Here is a 24,000-nt window from a genome sequence, read left to right on the forward strand (position 1 = left end):
TGTTTCCCTTCTAAGTGTGAGTGTTAGCTGTAATAAGGACAGACAGTAGATCCTATAACTTAGCCCTCACTGCCTTGCAGATGGTGTTTCTCTCTCCTTCTCTCTCTCTCCATGTCCCCTACATCTCCTCTCTATCTCCTTCTCTCTCTCCATGTCCCCTACATCTCCTCTCTATCTCCTTCTCTCTCTCCATGTCCCCTACATCTCCTCTCTCTCTCCTCCTCTCTCTCCATGTCCCCTACATCTCCTCCCTCTCTCCATGCCCCCTACATCTCCTCTCTATCTCCTTCTCTCTCACCATGCCCCCTACATCTCCTCCCTATCTCCTTCTCTCTCTCCATGTCCCCTACATCTCCTCCCTCTCTCCATGCCCCCTACATCTCCTCCCTCTCTCCATGTCCCCTACATCTCCTCTCTATCTCCTTCTCTCTCTCCATGTCCCCTACATCTCCTCTCTATCTCCTTCTCTCTCTCCATGCCCCCTACATCTCCTCCCTCTCTCCGTGTTCCCTACATCTCCTCTCTATCTCCTTCTCTCTCTCCATGTCCCCTACATCTCCTCCCTCTCTCCTTCTCTCTCTCCATGTCCCCTACATCTCCTCCCTCTCTCCTTCTCTCTCTCCATGCCCCCGACATCTCCTCCCTCTCTCCTTCTCTCTCTCCATGACCCCTACATCTCCTCCCTCTCTCCTTCTCTCTCTCCATGCCCCCTACATCTCCTCCCTCTCTCCTTCTCTCTCTCCATGTCCCCTACATCTCATCCCTCTCTCCATGTCCCCTACATCTCCTCCCTCTCTCCTCCTCTCTCTCCATGTTGCCTACATCTCCTCCCTCTCTCCTTCTCTCTCTCCATGTCCCCTACATCTCCTCCCTCTCTCCTTCTCTCTCTCCATGCCCCCGACATCTCCTCCCTCTCTCCTTCTCTCTCTCCATGTCCCCTACATCTCCTCCCTCTCTCCATGTCCCCCACATCTCCTCCCTCTCTCTCCTCTCTCTCCATGTTGCCTACATCTCCTCTCTATCTCCTTCTCTCTCTCCATGTCCCCTACATCTCCTCCCTCTCTCCTTCTCTCTCTCCATGTTCCCTACATCTCCTCCCTCTCTCCTCCTCTCTCTCCATATCCCCTACATCTCCTCCCTCTCTCCTTCTCTCTCTCCATATCCCCTACATCTCCTCCCTCTCTCCTTCTCTCTCTCCATTTCCCCTACATCTCCTCCCTCTCTTCTTCTCTCTCTCCATTTCCCCTACATCTCCTCCCTCTCTTCTTCTCTCTCTCCCTCTTCTCTACATTTCCTCTCTCTCTCCATGTCCCCTACATCTCCTCCCTCTCTCCATGTCCCCTACATCTCCTCCCTCTCTCCATGTTCCCTACATCTCCTCCCTCTCTCCTTCTCTCTCTCCATTTCCCCTACATCTCCTCTCTATCTCCTTCTCTCTCTCCATGCCCCCGACATCTCCTCTCTCTCTCCTCCTCTCTCTCCATGTTCCCTACATCTCCTCTCTATCTCCTTCTCTCTTTCCATGCCCCCCTCATCTCCTCTCTATCTCCTTCTCTCTCTCCATGTCCCCTACATCTCCTCCCTCTCTCCTTCTCTCTCTCCATGTTCCCTACATCTCCTCCCTCTCTCCTCCTCTCTCCCATATCCCCTACATCTCCTCCCTCTCTCCTTCTCTCTCTCCATATCCCCTACATCTCCTCCCTCTCTCCTTCTCTCTCTCCATTTCCCCTACATCTCCTCCCTCTCTTCTTCTAAGGACAGACAGTAGATCCTATAACTTAGCCCTCACTGCCTTGCAGATGGTGTTTCTCTCTCCTTCTCTCTCACCATGCCCCCTACATCTCCTCCCTATCTCCTTCTCTCTCTCCATGTCCCCTACATCTCCTCCCTCTCTCCATGCCCCCTACATCTCCTCCCTCTCTCCATGTCCCCTACATCTCCTCTCTATCTCCTTCTCTCTCTCCATGTCCCCTACATCTCCTCTCTATCTCCTTCTCTCTCTCCATGCCCCCTACATCTCCTCCCTCTCTCCGTGTTCCCTACATCTCCTCTCTATCTCCTTCTCTCTCTCCATGTCCCCTACATCTCCTCCCTCTCTCCTTCTCTCTCTCCATGTCCCCTACATCTCCTCCCTCTCTCCTTCTCTCTCTCCATGCCCCCGACATCTCCTCCCTCTCTCCTTCTCTCTCTCCATGACCCCTACATCTCCTCCCTCTCTCCTTCTCTCTCTCCATGCCCCTACATCTCCTCCCTCTCTCCTTCTCTCTCTCCATGTCCCCTACATCTCCTCCCTCTCTCCATGTCCCCTACATCTCCTCCCTCTCTCCTCCTCTCTCTCCATGTTGCCTACATCTCCTCCCTCTCTCCTTCTCTCTCTCCATGTCCCCTACATCTCCTCCCTCTCTCCTTCTCTCTCTCCATGCCCCCGACATCTCCTCCCTCTCTCCTTCTCTCTCTCCATGTCCCCTACATCTCCTCCCTCTCTCCATGTCCCCTACATCTCCTCCCTCTCTCCTCCTCTCTCTCCATGTTGCCTACATCTCCTCTCTATCTCCTTCTCTCTCTCCATGTCCCCTACATCTCCTCCCTCTCTCCTTCTCTCTCTCCATGTTCCCTACATCTCCTCCCTCTCTCCTCCTCTCTCTCCATATCCCCTACATCTCCTCCCTCTCTCCTTCTCTCTCTCTCCATATCCCCTACATCTCCTCCCTCTCTCCTTCTCTCTCTCCATTTCCCCTACATCTCCTCCCTCTCTTCTTCTCTCTCTCCATTTCCCCTACATCTCCTCCCTCTCTTCTTCTCTCTCTCCCTCTTCTCTACATTTCCTCTCTCTCTCCATGTCCCCTACATCTCCTCCCTCTCTCCATGTCCCCTACATCTCCTCCCTCTCTCCATGTTCCCTACATCTCCTCCCTCTCTCCTTCTCTCTCTCCATTTCCCCTACATCTCCTCTCTATCTCCTTCTCTCTCTCCATGCCCCCGACATCTCCTCTCTCTCTCCTCCTCTCTCTCCATGTTCCCTACATCTCCTCTCTATCTCCTTCTCTCTTTCCATGCCCCCCTCATCTCCTCTCTATCTCCTTCTCTCTCTCCATGTCCCCTACATCTCCTCCCTCTCTCCTTCTCTCTCTCCATGTTCCCTACATCTCCTCCCTCTCTCCTCCTCTCTCTCCATATCCCCTACATCTCCTCCCTCTCTCTTCTCTCTCTCCATATCCCCTACATCTCCTCCCTCTCTCCTTCTCTCTCTCCATTTCCCTACATCTCCTCCCTCTCTTCTTCTCTCTCTCCATTTCCCCTACATCTCCTCCCTCTCTTCTTCTCTCTCTCCCTCTTCTCTACATTTCCTCTCTCTCTCCATGTCCCCTATATATATATCTCCCTCTCTCTTCTTCTCTCTCTCTCTATCCCCTAAATCCCCCTCTCTCTCCCTCTCTCTCTCCCCTATATAGGGGTGTTATTTTGACCATGGGGGTGTAGCACTATGGTGTTAACAGTTATTAGTACCAGGGCTAACTAACACACACACACACACACACACACACACACACACACACACACACACACACACACACACACACACACACACACACACACACACACACACACACACACACACACACACACACACACACACACACACACACACACACACACACAGCTGCAGGCCTAATTAAGATACAGAGCCTGTAGAGAAGTGAACATCCGAACATGATGGTGATTTGTGCTGTTGAAAGGCCTCTGGGTTTCAGAGGCCATAATGGAGTCTGTCTGGGGGTTAAACACACAGCTATAGTGATTTACTGTGGCACATTAGTGGAATGTCACATTAATGATGATGTCTGTTGACTAATGCATCCTGGGTCATGATGCCATTATGTCTGTGTGTCTTGTGTGTGTGTGTGTGTGTGTGTGTGTGTGTGTGTGTGTGTGTGTGTGTGTGTGTGTGTGTGTGTGTGTGTGTGTGTGTGTGTGTGTGTGTGTGTGTGTGTGTGTGTGTGTGTGTGTGTGTGTGTGTGTGTGTGTGTGTGTGTGTGTGTGTGTGTGTGTGTGTGTCTGTGTCTGTCTGTCTGTGTGTGTGTGTTTGTGTGTGTGTGTGTGTGTTCGCGTCTGTGTCTGTCTGTCTGTGTGCGTTTGTGTCTGTGTGTGTGTGTCTGTCTGTCTGTCTGTGTGTGTTCGTGTCTGTGTCTGTCTGTCTGCGTGTGTGCTTGTGTTTGTCTGTGTGTGTGTTTGTGATGGTAATTTTGTAACTGAGATCAATACACAGATAGAGACAGATGAGAGAACGAGGGAGGCCCACTCAATAGAACAATAGAGAGAGAGAGAGACAGATGAGAGAACGAGGGATGCCCACTCAATAGATCAATAGAGAGAGAGACAGATGAGAGAACGAGGGAGGCCCACTCAAGAGATCAATAGAGAGAGAGACAGATGAGAGAACGAGGGATGCCCACTCAAGAGATCAATAGAGAGAGAGACAGATGAGAGAACGAGGGAGGCCCACTCAATAGATCAATAGAGAGAGAGAGACAGATGAGAGAACGAGGGAGGCCCACTCAAGAGATCAATAGAGAGAGACAGATGAGAGAATGAGGGATGCCCACTCAAGAGATCAATAGAGAGAGAGACAGATGAGAGAACGAGGGATGCCCACTCAAGAGATCAATAGAGAGAGACAGATGAAAGAACGAGGGATGCCCACTCAAGAGATCAATAGAGAGAGACAGATGAGAGAACGAGGGAGGCCCACTCAATAGATGGATGAAGAGAAAGATGAGGATGACAGGAGCGGATGATGGAGAGGGCGGAGGAGAATACTAAAATATTCTTCCTCTCTTATTTCTCCAGGTTACTCCACTCCAGAGTCCCAAAACAACAACAGGACGTCCCTGACCTTCAACCTAAAGTAAGGATCCCCTGTATTACTACTGGTAGTTGGGTCGTTTTGTCCACAAACTGTCCTTAACAGGGCCAAATACAATCAACTATGACCAGAGGGGACCAGCTGACAGAGGGGACCAGCTGACAGAGGGGACCAGCTGACAGAGGGGACCAGAGGGGACCAGCTGACAGAGGGGACCAGCTGACAGAGGGGACCAGCTGACAGAGGGGACCAGAGGGGACCAGCTAACAGAGGGGACCAGCTGACAGAGGGGACCAGAGGGGACCAGCTAACAGAGGGGACCAGCTGACAGAGGGGACCAGCTGACAGAGGGGACCAGAGGGGACCAGCTGACAGAGGGGACCAGCTGACAGAGGGGACCAGAGGGGACCAGCTGACAGAGGGGACCAGCTGACAGAGGGGACCAGAGGGGACCAGCTGACAGAGGGGACCAGCTGTCAGAGGGGACCAGCTGACAGAGGGGACCAGCTGACAGAGGGGACCAGCTGACAGAGGGGACCAGAGGGGACCAGCTGACAGAGGGGACCAGAGGGGACCAGCTGACAGAGGGGACCAGCTGACAGAGGGGACCAGAGGGGACCAGCTGACAGAGGGGACCAGAGGGGACCAGCTGACAGAGGGGACCAGGGGGGACCAGCTGACAGAGGGGACCAGCTGACAGAGGGGACCAGCTGACAGAGGGGACCAGAGGGGACCAGCTGACAGAGGGGACCAGCTGTCAGAGGGGACCAGCTGACAGAGGGGACCAGCTAACAGAGGGGACCAGCTGACAGAGGGGACCAGCTGACAGAGGGGACCAGCTGACAGAGGGGACCAGCTGACAGAGGGGACCAGAGGGGACCAGCTGACAGAGGGGACCAGCTGACAGAGTGGACCAGAGGGGGCCAGCTGACAGAGGGGACCAGAGGGGACCAGCTGACAGAGGGGACCAGAGGGGACCAGAGGGGACCAGCTGACAGAGGGGACCAGCTGACAGAGGGGACCAGAGGGGACCAGCTGACAGAGGGGACCAGCTGACAGAGGGGACCAGAGGGGACCAGCTAACAGAGGGGACCAGCTAACAGAGGGGACCAGCTGACAGAGGGGACCAGCTGACAGAGGGGACCAGAGGGGACCAGCTGTCAGAGGGGACCTGCTGACAGAGGGGACCAGAGGGGACCAGCTAACAGAGGGGACCAGCTGACAGAGGGGACCAGCTGACAGAGGGGACCAGCTACCCGAGGGGACCAGAGGGGACCAGAGGGGACCAGCTGACAGAGGGGACCAGCTGACAGAGGGGACCAGCTGTCAGAGGGGACCAGCTGACAGAGGGGACCAGAGGGGACCAGCTGACAGAGGGGACCAGAGGGGACCAGCTGACAGAGGGGACCAGAGGGGACCAGAGGGGACCAGCTGACAGAGGGGACCAGCTGACAGAGGGGACCAGAGGGGACCAGCTGACAGAGGGGACCAGAGGGGACCAGAGGGGACCAGCTGACAGAGGGGACCAGCTGACAGAGGGGACCAGAGGGGACCAGCTGTCAGAGGGGACCAGCTGACAGGGGGACCAGCTGACAGAGGGGACCAGCTGACAGAGTGGACCAGAGGGGGCCAGCTGACAGAGGGGACCAGCTGACAGAGGGGACCAGAGGGGACCAGCTGACAGAGGGGACCAGAGGGGACCAGCTGACAGAGGGGACCAGCTGACAGAGGGGACCAGCTGACAGAGGGGACCAGCTGACAGAGGGGACCAGAGGGGACCAGCTGTCAGAGGGCACCAGCTGACAGAGGGGACCAGCTGACAGAGGGGACCAGAGGGGACCAGAGGGGACCAGCTGACAGAGGGGACCAGCTGACAGAGGGGACCAGCTGACAGAGGGGACCAGCTGACAGAGGGGACCAGAGGGGACCAGCTGACAGAGGGGACCAGAGGGGACCAGAGGGGACCAGCTGACAGAGGGGACCAGCTGACAGAGGGGACTAGAGGGGACCAGCTGACAGAGGGGACCAGCTGACAGAGGGGACTAGAGGGGACCAGCTGACAGAGGGGACCAGCTGACAGAGGGGACCAGCTGACAGAGGGGACCAGCTGACAGAGGAGACCAGCTGACAGAGTGGACCAGAGGGGACCAGCTGACAGAGGGGACCAGCTGACAGAGGGGACCAGAGGGGACCAGCTGACAGAGGGGACCAGAGGGGACCAGCTGACAGAGGGGACCAGAGGGGACCAGCTGACAGAGGGGACTAGAGGGGACCAGCTGACAGAGGGGACCAGCTGACACTGATTCTTTCAACAACTGTCCTTGGATGGTTGTGTTGGCTTTGTTGGCGTACATTAGATACACAATATATACAAAAGTATGTGGACACCCCTTTAAATGAGTGGATTTGGCTATTTCACCCGTTGCTGACAGGGGTTTAAAATTGAGCACAGAGCCTTGCAATTTCCATAGACAAACATAGAGGTAGAATGGCCTTACTGAAGAGCTCAGTGACTTTCAACATCCCCAATCTCTGACTCTAGGAGGCTCATTCAACAGACATTAAAACCTCTCTCTCTCTCTCTCTCTCTCTCTCTCTCTCTCTCTCTCTCTCTCTCTCTCTCTCTCTCTCTCTCTCTCTCTCTCTCTCTCTCTCTCTCTCTCTCTCTCTCTCTCTCTCTCTCTCTCTCTCTCTATCCTCTATCTCTCTCTCTCTATCCTCTATCTCTCTCCCCACCTCTCTCTCTGCTGGGAGGCCTACAAATTGAATCTGTGGTCATGGCAGGCAAGAGAACGAGGAGAGGGTGAATAAAAACAGCCTTATTTCCGCCTGCACACAACCATAAACAGATGCATTAGACAGGGAATGAAGAAAGGCTGTAAATTGGAATGAAACTGTATTTCGTGCGTTAACTGTGACAGACAGCTTGTCAAGGTCATATGAGATTCAGTGATGTCACAGTGATATCATCGATGATCACCGTTGGTGACAAGAATGAGAATGACACTGGGAACCTTTTTCAATCCGTCATCTTCTATTCTCCTTTTATTTTCTAGAATAGAGACAGTATTGTTCTAGAATAGTGACAGTATTGTTCTAGAATAGTGACAGTATTGTTCTAGAATAGTGACAGTATTGTTCAAGAATAGGGACAGGTTGTTCTAGAATAGAGACAGTATTGTACAAGAATAGGGACATTAATTGTTCTAGAATAGAGACAGTATTGTTCTAGAATAGTGACAGTATTGTTCTACAATAGTGAGATTAGTGTTCTAGAATAGTGAGATCATCGTTCTAGAATAATGAAAGTATTGTTCTAGAATAGCGAGAGTATTGTTCTAGAATAGTGACTATTGTTCTACAATAGTGAGAGCATTGTTCTAGAATAGTGATAGTATTGTTCTACAATAGTGACAGTATTGTTCTAGAATGCATTGTAATATTCCTCTGTTCACTATAAAGGGAATCGGGTGCCATTTGGGACACAGACTCTATGGAGAGAGGTTATCTCTGGAGTTTGGGAGTACAGCTCATCTATTCTCTGAGGTCATCTGAATCTCTTTCTGCTCTGATCATTACTTTTGGACACATTTGAAATACTGACTCAACCAGGGGCGTTTACAGGATTTGAAGACATTTGGGGCCCAAAGCCAGTAGGGGGGTCCGGGGTCATTCTCCCTTGGCAAAAACAAAAGAAGGAATTTAAACCAGCCTTTGGTGCACTTTAAAATGAACAAAATGAACATTGAGAGATGATATATTTTTCAGGTAATTTGCACCTTCCCACCTGCCACAGCAACACGGTCAGAACTCATCTACAGGTGCTACTGTGGCTCTCTACTCTGGAACACAGACATCTACAGGTGCTACTGTGGCTCTCTACTCTGGAACACAGACATCTACAGTCTATTGGCAAAAACAACTCAACAACTTCAAACATTGACTCTGACCTGTCCAATGAGCCAAACTGATGAAAGAATCCCACAGTACCCAAACACCCTCTCTCTCTCTCCCTCACACACACACACACACTGTGCAGTAATTAGACTCCATACAGCAGCTGTAGGTGATACAGCATGGTCAAATAATAGGTCTGGGACAGGAGGGGTCAGGAGACACTGTGGCCCCATCCGATGATACCCCCACCCACTTTGCCAAAGCACAGCCCCCACACCACTAGAGGGATATCTTCAACCACCAACTTACCATCCTGAGACAAGGCCAAGTATAGCCCACAAAGATCTCCGCCACGTCACCACCCAAGCCCCCCTTGTGACAGTATGTTTGTAGATCTGATATGGGAACTTTTTACCAACCCAGACAGGAAGATCACATCAGTGACTAAACCCACTCAAGTGACGCACCCCTCCTAGGGACGGCATGAAAGAGCACCAGTAAGCCAGTGACTCAGCCCTGGTAATAGGGTTATTCTTCTGTTATGGCCTGTTCTGTTCTTCTGGTGTCTCTCTCCACCCTCTATTCTGTTGCTGTCTCAGTGTCTGGTCTGGTGTCCCTCTCCACCCTCTATTCTGTTGCTGTCTCAGTGTCTGGTCTTTTTTTTTTTTTTTTTTACCTTTATTTTACTAGGCAAGTCAGTTAAGAACAAATTCTTATTTTCAATGACGGCCTAGGAACAGTGGGTTAACTGCCTGTTCAGGGGCAAAACGACAGATTTGGGGATTCGAACTTGCAACCTTTCGGTTACTAGTCCAACACTCTAACCACTAGGCTACCCTCAGTGTCTGGTCTGGTGTCCCTCTCCACCCTCTATTCTTCTATTGCTGTCTCAGTGTCTGGTCTGGTGTCCCTCTCCATCATCTATTCTTCTATTGTTGTCTCAGTGTCTGGTCTGGTGTCCCTCTCTCTTCCTCCTTTCAATGACGGCCTAGGAACAGTGGGTTAACTGCCTGTTCAGGGGCAGAACGACAGATTTGTACCTTGTCAGCTCGGGGATTCGAACTTGCAACCTTTCGGTTACTAGTCCAACACTCTAACCACTAGGCTACCCTCAGTGTCTGGTCTGGTGTCTCTCTCCACCCTCTATTCTTCTGTTGCTGTCTCAGTGTCTGGTCTGGTGTCCCTCTCCACCCCCTATTCTTCTGTTGCTGTCTCAGTGTCTGGTCTGGTGTCCCTCTCCATCATCTATTCTTCTGTTGCTGTCTCAGTGTCTGGTCTGGTGTCTCTCTCCACCCCCTATTCTTCTGTTGCTGTCTGTGTTTTGTCACTGGGCTGTCACTAGTTACCACAGTCACAAAGTCAAGCATTTCCCTACACTCGCATTAACATCTGCTAACCATGTGTATGTGACAAATAAAATTTGATTTGATTTGATTTGATTTGATATCCTTTATCCTTCCTCCTCCTTCCTCTCTCAATATCTCTTATCCTTCCTCCTCCTTCCTCTCTCCATATCCCTTATCCTTCCTCCTCCTTCCTCTCTCAATATCCCTTATCCTTCCTCCTCCTTCCTCTCTCCATATCCCTTATCCTTCCTCCTCCTTCCTCTCTCCATATCCCTTATCCTTCCTCCTCCTTCCTCTCTCAATATCTCTTATCCTTCCTCCTCCTTCCTCTCTCCATATCCCTTATCCTTCCTCCTCCTTTCTCTCTCCCATCTCTGGGACTCCACTACTCAAACCAACTCTGCCTTTTCAGGCCTCTCCCCCTCCCTCTGTCAACCTCTCCCCCTCCCTCCATCCCTCTGTCAACCTCTCCCCCTCCCTCCTTCCACCCCCCCCTCCATCTCTTTCATCCCTGTCTCTCTTCCTCCAATTCACTTCAATAGCCTTGTCTGTCCCATGAGGATCTTCTTCCTTTTTGAGCTAAATTGTTTATGGACCTTTTGGTCCCTGCGGACTCCCCCTCTCCCCTCTCCCTCCCCCTCTCCCTCTCCCTCTCCCTCCCCCTCTCCCTCTCCCTCTCCCTCCCCCTCTCCAATCCCCCCTCCTCTCTCCCTCTCCCACACACACAAACACAATAAAAAAAGTAAGACTCTCTACATTTCTTTCTTCTTACTTCTCTCTCTGATTCATCCTCTCTCTCTGATTCATCCTCTCTCTCTGATTCATCCTCTCTCTCTGATTCATCCTCTCTCTCTGATTCATCCTCTCTCTCTGATTCATCCTCTCTCTCTGATTCATCCTCTCTCTCTGATTCATCCTCTCTCTCTGATTCATCCTCTCTCTGATTCATCCTCTCTCTCTGATTCATCCTCTCTCTCTGATTCATCCTCTCTCTCTGATTCATCCTCTCTTACTTCTCCTCTGTCACTTCCTGTCATCTTGTCTCCTGTCATCTTGTCTCCTGTCACCTTGTCTCCTGTCACCTTGTCTCCTAACACCTTGTCTCCTAATACATTGTCTCCTGTCACCTTGTCACCTGTCACCTTGTCTCCTGTCACCTTGTCTCCTATCACCTTGTCTCCTGTCACCTTGTCTCCTGTCACCTTGTCTCCTGTCACCTTGTCTCCTGTCACCTTGTCTCCTGTCACCTTGTCTCCTATCACCTTGTCTCCTAACACCTTGTCTCCTAACACCTTGTCTCCTGTCACCTTGTCTCCTGTCACCTTGTCTCCTGTCACCTTGTCTCCTATCACCTTGTCTCCTAACACCTTGTCTCCTGTCACCTTGTCTCCTGTCACCTTGTCTCCTGTCACCTTGTCTCCTGTCACCTTGTCTCCTATCACCTTGTCTCCTAACACCTTGTCTCCTGTCACCTTGTCTCCTGTCACCTTGTCTCCTGTCACCTTGTCTCCTAACACCTTGTCTCCTAACACCTTGTCTGCTGTCACCTTGTCTCCTGTCACCTTGTCTCCTGTCACCTTGTCTCCTATCACCTTTCTGACTCCAATGTGTAACATGTGTTGTTGTTGTTTTGCTGTGATGTCACTGATATGATCGTGGTTTTCTCTTCACTGCTGCTAATTTAACCTTCTCACTAAACATGCATATTCACTTGTTGGCAGGCAAAAAATCTGACACACACACACACACACACACACACACACACACACACACACACACACACACACACACACACACACACACACACACACACACACACACACACACACACACACACACACACACACACACACACACACACACACACACACACAGTTTCACCTGTCTGCTGCGATTAACCTTTCCATCAATCAAGACCCTGTCTCCATTAACCACACACGCACATACACACACGCACGAGCACACACACACGCAACACTACCTCTCTCTCTCTACATTAAATGGATTCTGATTAAATTATACAGCCTCTCTCACAGGTCCTCTGGGGATTCCCTCGGAGTGTGTGTGTGTGTGTGTGTGTGTGTGTGTGTGTGTGTGTGTGTGTGTGTGTGTGTGTGTGTGTGTGTGTGTGTGTGTGTGTGTGTGTGTGTGTGTGTGTGTGTGTGTGTGTGTGTGTGTGTGTGTGTGTGTGTGTGTGTGTGTGTGTGTGTGTGTGTGTGTGTGTGTGTGTGTATGTATTGAACCACTTGCCATTGTCCTGTAGCGTCATTCAGGACAGTAGGAAAGAGAGAAATGGAGAGAGAGAGAAGGAGAGATGGAGAGAGAGATGGAGAGAGGGATGGAGAGCGAGAGAGGGAGAGATGGAGAGAGGGATGGAGAGTGAGAGAAGGAAAGAGAGAGGGAGAGAGAGAGATGGAGAGATGGAGAGCGAGAGCGGGAGAGAGAGGGAGAGCGAGAGATGGAGAGATATATATATAGAGAGAGAGAAGGAGAGATGGAGAGATGGAGGGAGAGAAATGGAGAGAGAGATGGAGAGATGGAGAGAGGGATGGAGAGCAAGTGAGGGAGAGATGGAGAGAGGGATGGAGAGTGAGATAGGGAAAGAGAGAGGGAGAGCGAGAGATGGAGAGATATATACATAGAGAGAGAGAAGGAGAGATGGAGAGATGGAGGGAGAGAAATGGAGAGAGAGATTGAGGGAGAGCGAGGGAAAGAGAGAGATGGAGAGATGGAGAGAGAGGGAGAGAGAGGGAGAGAGATGGAGAGAGTGAGAGAGATGGAGAGAGATGGAGAGATGGGGAGAGGGATGGAGAGAGGGATGGAGAGAGAGGGAAAGAGAGAGATGGAGAGAGAGGGAGGAAGAGAGAGAGAGAGAGAGAGAGAGAGAGAGAGAGAGAGAGAGAGAGAGAGAGAGAGAGAGAGAGAGAGAGAGAGATGGAGAGAGGGAAAGAGAGAGATGGAGAGAGATTTGATTTGATCTTTTAGTCCTCCTTTGAGTCCTTAAACATTCCAATATAATGTATAAAACAATCCCATGTCCACATATAGAACAGAGTCCCAACAGCATAAATAATACACTCTCATATTGACCAGATAAATACTCTCTGAACAGACAGGCTCCTTCATCTATAATAGTCCTGCAAAACCTTCACGTGTGTTATTTAAGTGGTTCTAAAATATTATATGAATGTATATATTTAAAAGGTTTCTGGTTTGCTCAGATAAATTATTCAATTTCTTTATTGAATCTCTGAAACAAACTTTTTCCTATTTTTCTTTCTGGCTGACAAAAAGGCAATTTATCTCAAGGACATCAGACTGTTAAACAGCCATCACTAGCACAGAGAGGCTGCTGCCCTACATACATCCATTTATCTCAAGGCCATCAGACTGTTAAACAGCCATCACTAGCACAGATAGGCTGCTGCCCTACATACATCCATTTATCTCAAGGCCATAAGACTGTTAAACAGCCATCACTAGCACAGAGAGGCTGCTGCCCTACATACATCCATTTATCTCAAGGCCATCAGACTGTTAAACAGCCATCACTAGCACAGATAGGCTGCTGCCCTACATACATCCATTTATCTCAAGGCCATAAGACTGTTAAACAGCCATCACTAGCACAGAGAGGCTGCTGCCCTACATACATCCATTTATCTCAAGGCCATAAGACTGTTAAACAGCCATCACTAGCACAGAGAGGCTGCTGCCCTACATACATCCATTTATCTCAAGGCCATAAGACTGTTAAACAGCCATCACTAGCACAGAGAGGCTGCTGCCCTACATACATCCATTTATCTCAAGGCCATAAGACTGTTAAACAGCCATCACTAGCACAGAGAGGCTGCTGCCCTATATACATCCATTTATCTCAAGGCCATAAGACTGTTAAACAGCCATCACTAGCACAGAGAGGCTGCTGCCCTACATACATCCATTTATCTCAAGGCCATCAGACTGTTAAACAGCCATCACTAGCACAGAGAGGCTGCTGCCCTACATACATACATTTATCTCAAGGCCATCAGACTGTTAAACAGCCATCACTAGCACAGAGAGGCTGCTGCCCTACATACATCCATTTATCTCAAGGCCATCAGACTGTTAAACAGCCATCACTAGCACAGAGAGGCTGCTGCCCTACATACATACATTTATCTCAAGGCCATCAGACTGTTAAACAGCCATCACTAGCACAGAGAGGCTGCTGCCCTACATACATACATTTATCTCAAGGCCATCAGACTGTTAAACAGCCATCACTAGCACAGAGAGGCTGCTGCCCTACATACAGACTTGAAATCATTGGTCATTCCACTGGTATGAAAAAAAAGTTTATATATAAACTGGGTGGTTCGAGCCCTGAATGCTGATTGGATGACAGCCGTTGGTATATCAGACAGTATGACAAAACATGTATTTTTACTGCTCTAATTACATTGGTAACCAGTTTATAACAGCAATAAGGCACCTCGGGGGTTTGTGGTATATGGCCAATATACCTCCGCTAAGGGCTGTATCCAGGCACTCCGTGTTGTGTCATGGTTAAGAGAAGCTCTTAGCTGTGGTATATTGGCCATATACCACAACCCTCAGGCCTTACTGCCTAATTCTATACTATTTATTGCATCTTAGCCCATGTAGCTCGGTCATCGCTCATCCATGTATTTATATGTATATATTGTGTATTAGGCCGTTGTTGTGGAATTGTTAGATTACATGTTAGATATTGGGGCGGCAGGGTAGCCTAGTGGTTAAAGCGTTGGACTAGTAACCGGAAGGTTGTGAGTTCAAACTCCCGAGCTGACAAGGTACAAATCTGTCGTTCTGCCCCTGAACAGGCAGTTAACCCACTGTTCCCAGGCCGTCATTGAAAATAAGAATGTGTTCTTAACTGACTTGCCTGGTTAAATAAAGGTAAAATTAAAAATAAAATATTACTGCAGTCGGAACTAGAAGCACAAGCATTTCGCTACACTCACAATAACATCTGCTAACTGTGTGACCAATAACATCTGATAACCATGTGACCAATAACATCTGCTAACCATGTGACCAATAACATCTGCTAACCATGTGTATGTGACCAATAACATCTGCTAACCATGTGTATGTGACCAATAACATCTGCTAAACGTGTGTATGTGACCAATAACATCTGCTAACCATGTGTATGTGACCAATAACATCTGCTAACCATGTGTATGTGACCAATAACATTTGATTTGTCAACATCCTGTTGGAATCCTGCAACAACATTCTTAGAGAACACAGAGAGAATATTACCACCTATCACTACGGAGATGAACACAGAGAGAATATTACCACCTATCACTATGGAGATGAACACAGAGAGAATATTACCACCTATCACTATGGAGATGAACACAGAGAGAATATTACCACCTATCACTACGGAGATGAACACAGAAAGAATATTACCACCTATCACTATGGAGATGACCACAGAGAGAATATTACCACCTATCACTACGGAGATGAACACAGAAAGAATATTACCACCTATCACTACGGAGATGAACACAGAGAGAGAATATTACCACCTATCACTACGGAGATGAACACAGAGAGAATATTACCACCTATCACTATGGAGATGAACACAGAGAGAGAGAATATTACCACCTATCACTACAGAGATGAACACAGAGAGAGAGAATATTACCACCTATTACTACACAGACGAGAAAATCCCCAAATAACACATTCAGGGCAGAATTAGGCCAAATATACATTACTAATTAATATCCAAAAAATTAGCCATAAAATTCAATTACCACCTAAAAACAAGCGACCCCCACTCCTATCACTACATAGACCTGAAACACCAAGAGAGGAACACAGAGAAAAAGTTCCCTCATCCAGCTGGTCAAACGCTGTTCACAAACCAACCCAACAAAGCCTCAGGACAGCACTCAGACAGTCTGGCCCAACCCAACAAAGCCTCAGGACAGCACTCAGACAGTCTGGCCCAACCCAACAAAGCCTCAGGACAGCACTCAGACAGTCTGGCCCAACCCAACAAAGCCTCAGGACAGCACTCAGACAGTCTGGCCCAACCCAACAAAGCCTCAGGACAGCACTCAGACAGTCTGGCCCAACCCAACAAAGCCTCATGACAGCACTCAGACAGTCTGGCCCAACCCAACAAAGCCTCAGGACAGCACTCAGACAGTCTGGCCCAACCCAACAAAGCCTCAGGACAGCACTCAGACAGTCTGGCCCAACCCAACAAAGCCTCAGGACAGCACTCAGACAGTCTGGCCCAACCCATCAAAGCCTCAGGACAGCACTCAGACAGTCTGGCCCAACCCAACAAAGCCTCATGACAGCACTCAGACAGTCTGGCCCAACCCAACAAAGCCTCAGGACAGCACTCAGACAGTCTGGCCCAACCCAACAAAGCCTCAGGACAGCACTCAGACAGTCTGGCCCAACCCAACAAAGCCTCAGGACAGCACTCAGACAGTCTGGCCCAACCCATCAAAGCCTCAGGACAGCACTCAGACAGTCTGGCCCAACCCAACAAAGCCTCAGGACAGCACTCAGACAGTCTGGCCCAACCCAACAAAGCCTCAGGACAGCACTCAGACAGTCTGGCCCAACCCAACAAAGCCTCAGGACAGCACTCAGACAGTCTGGCCCAACCCAACAAAGCCTCAGGACAGCACTCAGACAGTCTGGCCCAACCCAACAAAGCCTCATGACAGCACTCAGACAGTCTGGCCCAACCCAACAAAGCCTCAGGACAGCACTCAGACAGTCTGGCCCAACCCAACAAAGCCTCAGGACAGCACTCAGACAGTCTGGCCCAACCCAACAAAGCCTCAGGACAGGCCTCAGACAGTCTGGCCCAACCCAACAAAGCCTCAGGACAGCACTCAGACAGTCTGGCCCAACCCAACAAAGCCTCAGGACAGCACTCAGACAGTCTGGCCCAACCCAACAAAGCCTCAGGACAGCACTCAGACAGTCTGGCCCAACCCAACAAAGCCTCAGGACAGCACTCAGACAGTCTGGCCCAACCCAACAAAGCCTCAGGACAGCACTCAGACAGTCTGGCCCAACCCAACAAAGCCTCAGGACAGCACTCAGACAGTCTGGCCCAACCCAACAAAGCCTCAGGACAGCACTCAGACAGTCTGGCCCAACCCAACAAAGCCTCAGGACAGCACTCAGACAGTCTGGCCCAACCCAACAAAGCCTCAGGACAGCACTCAGACAGTCTGGCCCAACCCAACAAAGCCTCAGGACAGCACTCAGACAGTCTGGCCCAACCCAACAAAGCCTCAGGACAGCACTCAGACAGTCTGGCCCAACCCAACAAAGCCTCAGGACAGCACTCAGACAGTCTGGCCCAACCCAACAAAGCCTCAGGACAGCACTCAGACAGTCTGGCCCAACCCAACAAAGCCTCAGGACAGCACTCAGACAGTCTGGCCCAACCCAACAAAGCCTCATGACAGCACTCAGACAGTCTGGCCCAACCCAACAAAGCCTCAGGACAGCACTCAGACAGTCTGGCCCAACCCAACAAAGCCTCAGGACAGCACTCAGACAGTCTGGCCCAACCCAACAAAGCCTCAGGACAGCACTCAGACAGTCTGGCCCAACCCATCAAAGCCCCAGGAAAGCACTCAGACAGTCTGGCCCAACCCAACAAAGCCTCAGGACAGCACTCAGACAGTCTGGCCCAACCCAACAAAGCCTCAGGACAGTACTCAGACAGTCTGGCCCAACCCAACAAAGCCTCAGGACAGCACTCAGACAGTCTGGCCCAACCCAACAAAGCCTCAGGACAGCACTCAGACAGTCTGGCCCAACCCAACAAAGCCTCAGGACAGGCCTCAGACAGTCTGGCCCAACCTAACAAAGCCTCAGGACAGCACTCAGACAGTCTGGCCCAACCCAACAAAGCCTCAGGACAGCACTCAGACAGTCTGGCCCAACCCAACAAAGCCTCAGGACAGCACTCAGACAGTCTGGCCCAACCCAACAAAGCCTCAGGACAGCACTCAGACAGTCTGGCCCAACCCAACAAAGCCTCAGGACAGCACTCAGACAGTCTGGCCCAACCCAACAAAGCCTCAGGACAGCACTCAGACAGTCTGGCCCAACCCAACAAAGCCTCAGGACAGCACTCAGACAGTCTGGCCCAACCCAACAAAGCCTCAGGACAGCACTCAGACAGTCTGGCCCAACCCAACAAAGCCTCAGGACAGCACTCAGACAGTCTGGCCCAACCCAACAAAGCCTCAGGACAGCACTCATGAAATGATATTACTTATTGGGAAAACATGACCAGAATCACTGAAAGACTATCTGACCACTGTGACGGATAGGCAACTGAGAGGGGAAAAGGCACAACGTACCGACTGAGTCTATTGAGAGAGGCCGCCGTAGGCAGACTTGGCTCTCAACAGACGCCCACAAAATGAGCTGGCAACTGAGCTGCACTTCCTCACTTCCTGCCAAATATATGACCGAATTAGAGACTAATATTATTTCCCACAGATGACAAGGACCCCAAAGAATAATTAGAAAACAAATCAAATATTGATAATCTCCGTTATCTGCTAGGTGGAATACCGCAGTGTGACCTGCTGCAATAAGAAAAGGGAGGAGAACAAACACCACAGTGAAATTAAACCTGATTTCATTTCCCTCGCTGAGAGGACCATAGTGGAGCTGGGTTGCTGAGAGGACCATAGTGGAGCTGGGTTGCTGAGAGGGCCATAGTGGAGCTGGGTTGCTGAGAGGACCATAGTGGAGCTGGGTTGCTGAGAGGGCCATAGTGGAGCTGGGTTGCTGAGAGGACCATAGTGGAGCTCGGTAGCCGAGAGGACCACAGTGGAGCTGGGTTGCTGAGAGGACCATAGTGGAGCTGGGTCGCTGAGAGGGCCATAGTGGAGCTGGGTTGCTGAGAGGACCATAGTGGAGCTGGGTTGCTGAGAGGGCCATAGTGGAGCTGGGTTGCTGAGAGGACCATAGTGGAGCTGGGTTGCTGAGAGGACCATAGTGGAGCTGGGTCGCTGAGAGGACCATAGTGGAGCTGGGTTGCTGAGAGGGCCATAGTGGAGCTGGGTTGCTGAGAGGACCATAGTGGAGCTGGGTTGCTGAGAGGACCATAGTGGAGCTGGGTTGCTGAGAGGACCATAGTGGAGCTGGGTTGCTGAGAGGACCATAGTGGAGCTGGGTTGCTGAGAGGACCATAGTGGAGCTGGGTTGCTGAGAGGACCATAGTGGAGCTGGGTTGCTGAGAGGGCCATAGAGGAGCTGGGTTGCTGAGAGGACCATAGTGGAGCTGGGTTGCTGAGAGGACCATAGTGGAGCTGGGTTGCTGAGAGGACCATAGTGGAGCTGGGTTGCTGAGAGGACCATAGTGGAGCTGGGTTGCTGAGAGGACCATAGTGGAGCTGGGTTGCTGAGAGGACCATAGTGGAGCTGGGTTGCTGAGAGGACCATAGTGGAGCTGGGTCGCTGAGAGGACCATAGTGGAGCTGGGTTGCTGAGAGGACCATAGTGGAGCTGGGTTGCTGAGAGGACCATAGTGGAGCTGGGTTGCTGAGAGGACCATAGTGGAGCTGGGTTGCTGAGAGGACCATAGTGGAGCTGGGTTGCTGAGAGGACCATAGTGGAGCTGGGTTGCTGAGAGGACCATAGTGGAGCTGGGTAGCTGAGAGGGCCATAGTGGAGCTAGGTTGCTGAGAGGACCATAGTGGAGCTGGGTTGCTGAGAGGGCCATAGTGGAGCTGGGTTGCTGAGAGGACCATAGTGGAGCTGGGTTGCTGAGAGGACCATAGTGGAGCTGGGTCGCTGAGAGGACCATAGTGGAGCTGGGTTGCTGAGAGGGCCATAGTGGAGCTGGGTTGCTGAGAGGACCATAGTGGAGCTGGGTTGCTGAGAGGACCATAGTGGAGCTGGGTAGCTGAGAGGACCATAGTGGAGCTGGGTTGCTGAGAGGACCACAGTGGAGCTGGGTCGCTGAGAGGACCATAGTGGAGCTGGGTTGCTGAGAGGACCATAGTGGAGCTGGGTCGCTGAGAGGACCATAGTGGAGCTGGGTTGCTGAGAGGACCATAGTGGAGCTGGGTCGCTGAGAGGACCATAGTGGAGCTGGGTTGCTGAGAGGACCATAGTGGAGCTGGGTTGCTGAGAGGACCATAGTGGAGCTGGGTCGCTGAGAGGGCCATAGTGGAGCTGGGTTGCTGAGAGGACCATAGTGGAGCTGGGTTGCTGAGAGGGCCATAGTGGAGCTGGGTTGCTGAGAGGACCATAGTGGAGCTGGGTTGCTGAGAGGGCCATAGTGGAGCTGGGTTGCTGAGAGGACCATAGTGGAGCTGGGTTGCTGAGAGGACCATAGAGGAGCTGGGTTGCTGAGAGGGCCATAGTGGAGCTGGGTTGCTGAGAGGGCCATAGTGGAGCTGGGTTGCTGAGAGGACCATAGTGGAGCTGGGTTGCTGAGAGGACCACAGTGGAGCTGGGTTGCTGAGAGGACCATAGTGGAGCTGGGTTGCTGAGAGGGCCATAGTGGAGCTGGGTAGCTGAGAGGGCCATAGTGGAGCTGGGTAGCTGAGAGGACCATAGTGGAGCTGGGTTGCTGAGTGGGCCATAGTCGAGCTGGGTTGCTGAGAGGACCATAGTGGAGCTGGGTTGCTGAGTGGGCCATAGTGGAGCTGGGTAGCTGAGAGGGCCATAGTGGAGCTGGGTTGCTGAGTGGGCCACAGTCGAGCTGGGTTGCTGAGAGGACCATAGTGGAGCTGGGTAGCTGAGAGGACCACAGTGGAGCTGGGTCGCTGAGAGGGCCATAGTGGAGCTGGGTTGCTGAGAGGGCCATAGTGGAGCTGGGTTGCTGAGAGGACCATAGTGGAGCTGGGTTGCTGAGTGGGCCATAGTCGAGCTGGGTTGCTGAGAGGACCATAGTGGAGCTGGGTTGCTGAGAGGGTCATAGTGGAGCTGGGTTGCTGAGAGGACCATAGTGGAGCTGGGTTGCTGAGAGGGCCATAGTGGAGCTGGGTTGCTGAGAGGACCATAGTGGAGCTGGGTTGCTGAGTGGGCCATAGTCGAGCTGGGTTGCTGAGAGGACCATAGTGGAGCTGGGTTGCTGAGTGGGCCATAGTGGAGCTGGGTTGCTGAGAGGACCATAGTGGAGCTGGGTTGCTGAGAGGGCCATAGTGGAGCTGGGTTGCTGAGAGGACCATAGTGGAGCTGGGTTGCTGAGAGGGCCATAGTGGAGCTGGGTTGCTGAGAGGACCATAGTGGAGCTGGGTTGCTGAGAGGACCATAGTGGAGCTGGGTTGCTGAGAGGACCATAGTGGAGCTGGGTTGCTGAGAGGACCATAGTGGAGCTGGGTTGCTGAGAGGACCATAGTGGAGCTGGGTTGCTGAGAGGACCATAGTGGAGCTGGGTTGCTGAGAGGACCATAGTGGAGCTGGGTTGCTGAGAGGACCATAGTGGAGCTGGGTTGCTGAGAGGACCATAGTGGAGCTGGGTTGCTGAGAGGACCATAGTGGAGCTGGGTTGCTGAGAGGACCATAGTGGAGCTGGGTTGCTGAGAGGACCATAGTGGAGCTGGGTAGCTGAGAGGACCATAGTGGAGCTGGGTTGCTGAGAGGACCATAGTGGAGCTGGGTTGCTGAGAGGACCATAGTGGAGCTGGGTTGCTGAGAGGACCATAGTGGAGCTGGGTTGCTGAGAGGGCCATAGTGGAGCTGGGTTGCTGAGAGGACCATAGAGGAGCTGGGTCGCTGAGAGGACCATAGTGGAGCTGGGTTGCTGAGAGGACCATAGTGGAGCTGGGTAGCTGAGAGGACCATAGTGGAGCTGGGTCGCTGAGAGGGCCATGGTGGAGCTGGGTTGCTGAGAGGGCCATAGTGGAGCTGGGTTGCTGAGAGGGCCATAGTGGAGCTGGGTTGCTGAGAGGACCATAGAGGAGCTGGGTTGCTGAGAGGGCCATAGTGGAGCTGGGTTGCTGAGAGGGCCATAGTGGAGCTGGGTAGCTGAGAGGACCATAGAGGAGCTGGGTTGCTGAGAGGGCCATAGTGGAGCTGGGTTGCTGAGAGGACCATAGTGGAGCTGGGTTGCTGAGAGGGCCATAGTGGAGCTGGGTTGCTGAGAGGACCATAGTGGAGCTGGGTAGCTGAGAGGGTCATAGTGGAGCTGGGTTGCTGAGAGGACCATAGAGGAGCTGGGTCGCTGAGCGGACCATAGTGGAGCTGGGTTGCTGAGAGGACCATAGAGGAGCTGGGTTGCTGAGAGGACCATAGAGGAGCTGGGTTGCTGAGAGGGCCATAGTGGAGCTGGGTTGCTGAGAGGACCATAGTGGAGCTGGGTTGCTGAGAGGGCCATAGTGGAGCTGGGTTGCTGAGAGGACCATAGAGGAGCTGGGTCGCTGAGCGGACCATAGTGGAGCTGGGTCGCTGAGAGGACCATAGAGGAGCTGGGTTGCTGAGAGGACCATAGAGGAGCTGGGTTGCTGAGAGGGCCATAGTGGAGCTGGGTTGCTGAGAGGACCATAGAGGAGCTGGGTCGCTGAGAGGACCATAGTGGAGCTGGGTTGCTGAGAGGACCATAGTGGAGCTGGGTTGCTGAGAGGACCATAGTGGAGCTGGGTTGCTGAGAGGACCATAGTGGAGCTGGGTAGCTGAGAGGACCATAGAGGAGCTGGGTTGCTGAGAGGGCCATAGTGGAGCTGGGTTGCTGAGAGGACCATAGTGGAGCTGGGTTGCTGAGAGGGCCATAGTGGAGCTGGGTTGCTGAGAGGACCATAGAGGAGCTGGGTCGCTGAGAGGACCATAGTGGAGCTGGGTTGCTGAGAGGACCATAGTGGAGCTGGGTTGCTGAGAGGGCAATAGTGGAGCTGGGTTGCTGAGAGGACCATAGAGGAGCTGGGTTGCTGAGAGGGCCATAGTGGAGCTGGGTTGCTGAGAGGACCATAGAGGAGCTGGGTCGCTGAGAGGACCATAGTGGAGCTGGGTTGCTGAGAGGACCATAGTGGAGCTGGGTCGCTGAGAGAACCATAGTGGAGCTGGGTTGCTGAGAGGGCCATAGTGGAGCTGGGTTGCTGAGAGGACCATAGTGGAGCTGGGTTGCTGAGAGGACCATAGTGGAGCTGGGTCGCTGAGAGGACCATAGTGGAGCTGGGTTGCTGAGAGGACCATAGTGGAGCTGGGTTGCTGAGAGGACCACAGTGGAGCTGGGTTGCTGAGAGGACCATAGTGGAGCTGGGTCGCTGAGAGGACCATAGTGAAGTGAAGCTGGGTTGCTGAGAGGGCCATAGTGGAGCTGGGTTGCTGAGAGGACCATAGTGGAGCTGGGTTGCTGAGAGGACCATAGTGGAGCTGGGTTGCTGAGAGGACCATAGTGGAGCTGGGTTGCTGAGAGGACCATAGTGGAGCTGGGTTGCTGAGAGGGCCATAGTGGAGCTGGGTTGCTGAGTGGGCCATAGTGGAGCTGGGTTGCTGAGAGGACCATAGTGGAGCTGGGTTGCTGAGAGGGCCATAGTGGAGCTGGGTTGCTGAGAGGACCATAGTGGAGCTGGGTAGCTGAGAGGACCATAGTGGAGCTGGGTTGCTGAGAGGACCATAGTGGAGCTGGGTTGCTGAGAGGGCCATAGTGGAGCTGGGTTGCTGAGTGGGCCATAGTGGAGCTGGTTTGCTGAGAGGGCCATAATGGAGCTGGGTGGCTGAGAGGACCACAGTGGAGCTGGGTTGCTGAGTGGACCATAGTGGAGCTGGGTTGCTGAGTGGGCCATAGTGGAGCTGGGTTGCTGAGAGGGCCATAGTGGAGCTGGGTTGCTGAGTGTGCCATAGTGGAGCTGGGTTGCTGAGAGGGCCATAGTGGAGCTGGGTTGCTGAGAGGGC

At 52.2% G+C, this 24,000-nt stretch overlaps 1 long non-coding RNA gene across 1 annotated transcript in view; it reads left to right on the top strand.

Moving 5' to 3' along the window:
• LOC124016917 overlaps window positions 1–24,000 on the top strand; it is a 189,028-nt gene that overhangs the window by 124,347 nt on the left and 40,681 nt on the right. Inside the window, exon 2 of the long non-coding RNA XR_006835431.1 lies at window positions 4,849–4,906. This is a non-coding gene — a long non-coding RNA (uncharacterized LOC124016917). The remainder of the gene's footprint in view (window positions 1–4,848; window positions 4,907–24,000) is intronic.

This window comes from Oncorhynchus gorbuscha, unplaced genomic scaffold (assembly GCF_021184085.1).
Source record: "Oncorhynchus gorbuscha isolate QuinsamMale2020 ecotype Even-year unplaced genomic scaffold, OgorEven_v1.0 Un_scaffold_1166, whole genome shotgun sequence".
In the NCBI taxonomy this organism is placed as follows: domain Eukaryota; kingdom Metazoa; phylum Chordata; class Actinopteri; order Salmoniformes; family Salmonidae; genus Oncorhynchus; species Oncorhynchus gorbuscha.